The sequence below is a fragment of the Crocuta crocuta genome, unplaced genomic scaffold (assembly GCF_008692635.1).
Source record: "Crocuta crocuta isolate KB4526 unplaced genomic scaffold, BGI_CrCroc_1.0 scaffold309, whole genome shotgun sequence".
NCBI classification, from domain to species: Eukaryota; Metazoa; Chordata; class Mammalia; order Carnivora; family Hyaenidae; genus Crocuta; species Crocuta crocuta.
Window position 1 is genome coordinate 835,948 of NW_027531581.1, and position 7,667 is coordinate 843,614.

Consider the following 7,667-nt stretch of genomic DNA (forward strand, 5'->3'; position numbering starts at 1 on the left):
AGGCTCATGAGGAAGAAAAGAGAGAGATTTCAAATGAAAATCAGAAATGAAGAGAAATGACCACTGGTGCCACAAAATACATACAGAGAATATTATGAAAAATAATAATTAGAAGATCTAGAAGAAATGGAAAAATTCCCTAAAATATACCCTCTTTCAAAACTAAATCAGAAAGAAATGGAAAATTTAAACAGACCAATTATCAGTAATGAAATTGAATCAGTAATTTAAACACTCCAATAAAAAAAGCCCAGGACCAAATGTCTTCACAGTTGAATTTTACCAAACATTTAATGAGTTAATGCCCCCTTCTTTCCAAACTATTCCAAAAATATAAAAGAGGAAAGAAAATTCCCAAAATCATTCTATAGGCCAGCATTGCCAGGATACCAAAACCAAACAACAAACTACCAAGAAAAACAGAACAAACTACTGGCCAATCTCTGATTGACATAGATGCAAAAATCCTCAATAAAATATTAGCAAACCAAATTCAACAATAAATTAAAAAATCATTCATTATGATCAAGTGCAACTTGTTCCAGGGATGCAAGAGTGCTTTAATATTTGAAAATCAATGTGATGCATTACATTATTAAGAAAAAGGATAAAAATCATATGAACATTTTAATGGATGCAGAAAAAGCATTTGACAAAAATATAATGTTTGTTCATGTAAAAACTCGAAGTGGGTTTAGAGCAGACATACCTCAATATACGAAATGCCAAATATGAAAAAAAAGCTCTTGCTGCTATTATTCAACATAGTAGTGGGAGTCCTAGCTACAGCAATCAGACAAGAAATAAAATGCATCCTGGGGCGCCTGGGTGGCTCAGTTGGTTAAGCGTCCAACTGCGGCTCAGGTCATGATCTCGCGGTTCCTGAGTTCGAGCCCCACGACGGGCTCCTTGCTGACAGCTCAGAGCCTGGAGCCTGCTTCAAATTCTGTGTCTTCCTCTCTCTCTGAACCTCCCCTGCTCAATCCTCTCTCAGAAATAAATAAAACATTAAAAAAAATTTTTTTAAAAAGAAACAAAAGACATCCAAACTGATAAGAAAGAAGTAAAACTGTCACTCTCTGGAGATGATATGATACTATATATTGAAAACACTAAACTCTGTCCTACCTAAAAAAACCTGTCAGATAAATTTCAGTAAATTTTCAGGATTCAAACTTTATATAGAGAAATTTGCTGCATTTCTATGCACTAATAATGATGTAACAGAGAAATTCAAGAAACAATCTCATTTATAACTGTATCAAAAATACCTAGAAAAAAATACCTAGAAATAAATTTAACCAAGGAGGTGAAATACCCATACTCTGAAAATTATAAAACACTGATGAAGAAATTGAAGACAACACAATTAAATGAAAACATATACCATTTTCATGGATTGGAAGAATTGATATTAAAATGTCTCTGCCCAAAGCAATCTACAAATTCAATGCAATCCCTATCAAAATACCCATTACATTTTTTAAAGTCCTATAAGAAATACTAAAATTTGTATGGAACCACAGAAGACCTCAAATAGTGAAACAATCCTGAGAAAGAACAAAGCTGGAATTATCACAATTCCAGATTTTTATATACAAATCTAGAGTAATCAAATCATTATAGTACCAGCATAAAAATAGACACATAGATCAACAGAGCAGGATAGAGAGAAATATTCTCACTTATATGATCAATTAATGTATGACAAAAGAGGCAAGAATACACAATGGGGAAGAGACGGTCTTTTTAACAATGATGTTGGGGAAACTGGACCACTTTCTTACACTATATACAAAAATAAACTCAAAATGGATTAATATGACCTATATGTGAGACCTGAAACCATAGAACCCCTTAAAGAAAAAAATCATAATCTTTTGGACATTGCCTTTAGCAACGTGTTATGGATATGTCTCCTCAGGCAAGGAAAACAAAGGCAAAAATAAACTATTAGAACTACACCAAAATTTTTTGCACAACAGAGGAAATTACCAACAGAATGAAAGGCAACCAACTGAATGGGAGAAAATATCTGCAAATAATATATCAAATAAGCTGTTAATATCTAAAATATGTTAAAAATTATACAACTCAAAACCAAAACCAAAACAAAACAAAACCAATCCAATAATGGGTAGAGAAGAGGCAAGTGGGTAACTCAGTCGGTTAAATATCCAGTTCTTGTTTCAGTTCTGATCATGATCTCATGGCTTTGTAAATCCAAACCCTATTATCAGGCTCTTTGCTGGCAGCACAGAACCTGCTTGGGATTCTCACTCTCCTTCCCTCTCTGCCCCTCCCTGACTTGTGCTGTGTCTGTCTCTTTAAAAATAAATAAGTAAACTTTAAAAAAATGGGCAGAGGAACTGAATAGATTTTTTTTCCCCAAATAAGACATATAGAGATATATGAAAAGGTGCTCAGCACCACTAATCATCAGGGAAATGTTAATCAAAACCATAAGGAAATATTACCTCACATCAATCTGAATAGCTAGTATCAATAATATATAAGAAATAATTTTGGAGAAGATGTAGAGAAAAGAAGACCCTTGTGCACTGTTGGTGGGAATGTAAACTGGTGCATCCACTCTGGAAAACAATATGGAGGCTTCTCAAAAATTAAAAATAGAAATATCATGTGATCTAGTAATTGCATTACTGGGTATTTACCCAAGGAAAACAAAAACATTAATTTTCACCCCTATGTTTATTGAGATGTATGCACTCCTATGTTTATTGCAGCATTATTTACAATAGCCAAGAAATGGAACCAAACCCAGTGTTCACTGATAGAATTTTGGATAAAGAAGGAGTATACACATATATACACATACACATAGAAAGAACGGAAGATTACTCAGGCATAAAATAGAATGGACTCTTGCCATTGGTAACCACATAGATGGAAATATAATATATTATGCTAAGTGAAACAAGTCAGACAAATAAAGACAAATACCATATGATTGTACTTATATACGGAATTCATATAATATATAAATTACCGATGAAACAAAAGCCAGAAACAGACTCTTACATAAAGAGAACAAACTAGAAGTTTTGCCAGATGGGAGATGGGAAGGGGGATGAGTGAAACAGATAAAGGGGATTAAAATGTACTTTCAATTATAAGATAAGTCACAGAGTTGATAAGTACAGCATAGAGAATATGGTCAATAATGTTTAACAACATTGTATGGTGACAGATGGTGGCTATGCTTAAGGTGAAAAGCAAATAATGTATAGAATTGTCAAATCAATACATTGTATAACTGAAACTAATATAACATTATATGTTTATACTTAAGTTTAAAAAAAGATAAAGAAAAAGAAAATGCAACTAAGTTAGTTCCTCCTTGTTATTATGAATATAGTAACCTACATAAAACCTCAGTTTTATATGATGGCTATAGTGAATTATAACTTGATATTGTCATTTCCAATTTAGAATAAAATATCTATTTTGTATTATCTGGGTGAAGCTAAGTTAAGTTTCATCATACACCATTAATTTCTACTAGTCTTTTCTATAGAAAAGAATCTCACTTTGGACATTATAATCACAGTTTTTCCATGATATATTTTCTCTCAGAACAATATTCTTTTTTTTTAATTAAAAAAAATTTTTTTAATGTTTTATTTATTGCTGAGAGAGAGAGAGAGGCAGCGTGATCAGGGGGAGGGCCAGAGAGAGAGGGAGACACAGAATCTGAAGCAGGCTCCAGGCTCTGAGCTGTCAGCACAGAGCCTGACTCGGGGCTCGAACCTACGAACCGTGAGATCATGATCTGAGCCAAAGTTGGGTGCCTAATTGACTGAGCAACATAGGTGCCCCTCTCAGAACAATATTCTAATTAAAGAACCAAAGAAGAAAACATTGAAAAATATACCAAATCAGTAATCAATGTCATTAAATGAAGCAATGAAAACATTATTTATCATAAATATATTGTAAAAATATAAATTGAACACTTCATGTTTTATATAGACACTTAATATTTTTATAATGAGGAATGTAGAATATGGTAAAATATATTATTTTCAAGTCATAAAATCATTGATCAAATTAAGATTAAATCTTTGCTGGTATATATTCATTATTCCTTAGTATTACATTTCCTAATTCTAAAGCAGTATGATACTTTTAGAATGCTGTTTCTGGCATGATTAATGGCTAATTCAAATTTTATAATTCAAAGAACTTGAAAAAGAATAAATATTTGGTAAATCCTTTAAACAATACTTGTTAAGATATGTGTTTTATTCAGATCATCTGTGGCTCTGAGAACTTTTTAAAAATTGTAATTCTTGGTTAACTACTAAATCATACTTATGGCTTCTTATCAGTATTTATGTATGTTATAGAGAATAAATATATACATACTTTAATGATTATTTGATAATTTTTTATAATATTATAAAGGAATATATACTTATATTTTAATGTCAAGGACTGATGCATCTTCAGAGACTTTAGATAAAGTTATTGAAAATTTGTTTATCAGAATGCTGACACAATTATTTGAAAAATGGCCTAAAATGAAATTCTATATAATGTATATAACTGAAAATATTATTTAAGGTAATGGGAAAACACAATAACATTACGGGAAATTTTAACAAATATTCTTTAGGATACAATCCCCATAAACTCTCTTATTTCTACATTTCGAAAGTAACAATACTATCAACTGGTTTGGATACAGCTATGCAGAATAAGCATAACTATATCATCAATCTTTATTCGAATGCCTGCTAAGTTACAAGCTTCTAATTAGATGATCCTAACGGAAGAGGTAAAATGTCCAAGGACTATTTTGCCTAGTCAAGATGACAGATAAGTAAATAATTTCAGTATGATGTCATGAACTCTAGGACAGATTAGACTACAGGCTATTATGGTAGTACATGAAAGTGTACTTTTTATGAAGAAAGGAAATAATGACTGAAGCCATGTGGAGTGAGTCGTTCTCTAAACTGAACCTTACAGTTGCATGGGAATTGGTCATATGAAAGTGGAAGAAACTGATACCCGCAGATGGAGCAATATACAAAATACCACAAAGGCAAAAGGAATGGCACATTCACAAGGGTAAAAATGTGTGCACATCTAGGCAGGATGTCGAGGGAAGGAAAAGCTAAGAGGAGAGCCTGAAAAAGTCGATCCAGGCTTAAGATGTGAGGGGGTCACACTGATAACCCCAGGCTTAGAAACTGTCACTGTTACTTCTCTAAACCTCCAAATCTTTCCCAGTTGTATGCGGTTGTGTCAGATAACCAGATTTTGTAGCCATATGGAATAAGCAAAATAATTTCATACTAGAGTGCCAGGCTGTGAACAGCTGCCATTAAAAATATATGAAAATATGAGGCCAAGAACCACATCCCACTGTCTAGCCCCAGAGCTACACAGATAAGTGGCACTTCTACTAAATGATCTGAAGCATTATCCCATGATCTAAGGAGCATCACTCTCTTATCTGTGCTTTATTACTCAAAAAGCTATATTTTGGAGGTAGATATATTTTGGAGGTAGATCTCTAAATGCAGACATTTAACATGGCTGTCATTTTATCTATTGATAATAATGGCCTGAATGTAAACAAGGGATACTTCCAATGTATTTACTGTGTCCATAGTAAATATAAACCACTCTACTATTTTTTAAAATATTAAAAACAACACTGAAATGTTAACATAAAATGACTATATGTTTGAGTAGCTCTTCTGTTTTATATAAGTATGGGGAAAGGGAAGAGCCAAATGAACATTTACATGAAATGGTTAAGTAGTAAACTAATCAGCTACTGCTTCAAGATGTGATGCTCCATTTGGATTTGCAGGAAGTATCAAAACCATGAACATTAAACAACAAATCATTCCTTCAAAACCTGGTTGAGCACTGTTATTATCTTAAGAGAATATGAAAAGTACAGATTCCCAATAAAATCTTCCAAGATAATGACTGATAAAATGGGGTAGAGATCCAATCATTTATATTTCTACTGAGTGCTTCAGATGAGATTGATACCACACACACACACACACACACACACACACACACACACACAGAGTCATTTGAGAAACACAGCTACAGGGATTACCTTTTCAGCTTAGATCAGCCAGAAAATAAGTTTTATATTTAATGTATACATTAAAATTTTTATTTAGATCAAATTACAGGCAAGGGCTCAGAATTTAGAGATAACAGAACATAGGTAGTTCTCCAAATGGAACTAATTGTGTAATAACTATAGTTATAGGCAGTTTTCAAAAGTGATAAATATAAAAGAATGAAAATTTTAAGGTTGAAATTGAATGTTGATATGAACTCTCCCTACTACTGTTTTGCATGAACCCCAAAGTCAAAGAATCTACAAATTATTACAAATATCCCTTCATCCAAAATAAAGGTAAATGTCCCTTTACAATTTTTACAGATTAATTCTGCCTACGTTAGTGACCATCTATGTCCAGAGTATAAAATGATGGGATTGAACTTTGCAAGGGAAGATTTCATCAGAAAGTATTGTCACCAGAATAAATTTTTTCTCAAGACCATGAGAGAGAGAGAGAGAGAGAGAGAAGAAGAAGAAGAAGAAGAAGCAGAAGCAGCAGAAGAAGCAGAAGATGCAGAAGAAGCAGAAGAAGCAGAAGCAGAAGCAGAAGCAGAAGCAGAAGAAGAAGAAGAAGAAGCAGAAGCAGCAGAAGAAGCAGAAGCAGCAGAAGAAGCAGAAGAAGCAGAAGCAGAAGCAGAAGCAGAAGAAGCAGAAGCAGAAGCAGAAGAAGAAGAAGAAGAGAGTTTTTTTTCCCTCATACCTCAAGTCAAGAGAAAGAAGGTCATGCAATCTTACAAATAGATTTTTCACACTGCCAGGAGATCTGGCAGTGTGAAATATCCATGTGACAAAGGTAATCAGAAAAAAAATCATAAACTAAAATAAGGTAAACATTTTGGGGGTCATTCCTTTTGGCATAAAATGATGACCAAAAAAATATACCATAATAGTCTAAGGTAATACACTTACTTAATTTTACTTTTTATGATTGAGTTATAGTTTCAGACTAAGTAAAATTTCTTCTTGTAGATTTTCCTACTGTACTGATACAAAGAAATTCTGTCTGGTGGAACAAATTGCTCTGAAGATTTATGGCCTGTTGAGCATTAACAAGTTTTATATCTAACCCAGCAATGCTATACTAATATTTCTTTGTTAAATTGACTGTAAATAATTTAGCTTCTATGATACCTGTTGAACCAATTATAATGACTTAATTTCTCCCTCATTAATTAATGGACTAAATGATAAATAAGATCATATATTGGTTCATTTTATGTTTACATTAAAGTCATGATCTTACCTTTTTGAAAACTACACTATTTTAAGTGTATAGATGTGGCAGATTAAAAAAGGTAACTATATCACAATAATCAACCTCCTCACTGAGGCTGTGGGAAGGGAGATAAACTCATCTGGGAATCATTTCTCACAAGTGAAGAATCAATATGATTTTGTCATAGAGTTGTACATGGTGTTTTTCCAAAGCCTTCATTAATAAGGGATTATATAAAACATAAGATGTATGTTCATTTTATATTAACTTGAGGGTAAAATTTTACTCTTGATAATTATACTTTCGTAGTTTTGAATGATTGAGGAA

The 7,667-nt window shown here is 32.6% G+C and overlaps 1 long non-coding RNA gene across 1 annotated transcript in view; it reads left to right on the forward strand.

Annotated features, from left to right (window-relative positions):
- Window positions 1-6,736, forward strand: part of LOC144238856 (uncharacterized) — a 119,757-nt gene extending 113,021 nt beyond the window's left edge. Inside the window, exon 3 of the long non-coding RNA XR_013337230.1 lies at window positions 6,446-6,736. This is a non-coding gene — a long non-coding RNA (uncharacterized LOC144238856). The remainder of the gene's footprint in view (window positions 1-6,445) is intronic.
- The last annotated feature ends 931 nt before the right edge of the window (window positions 6,737-7,667 follow it).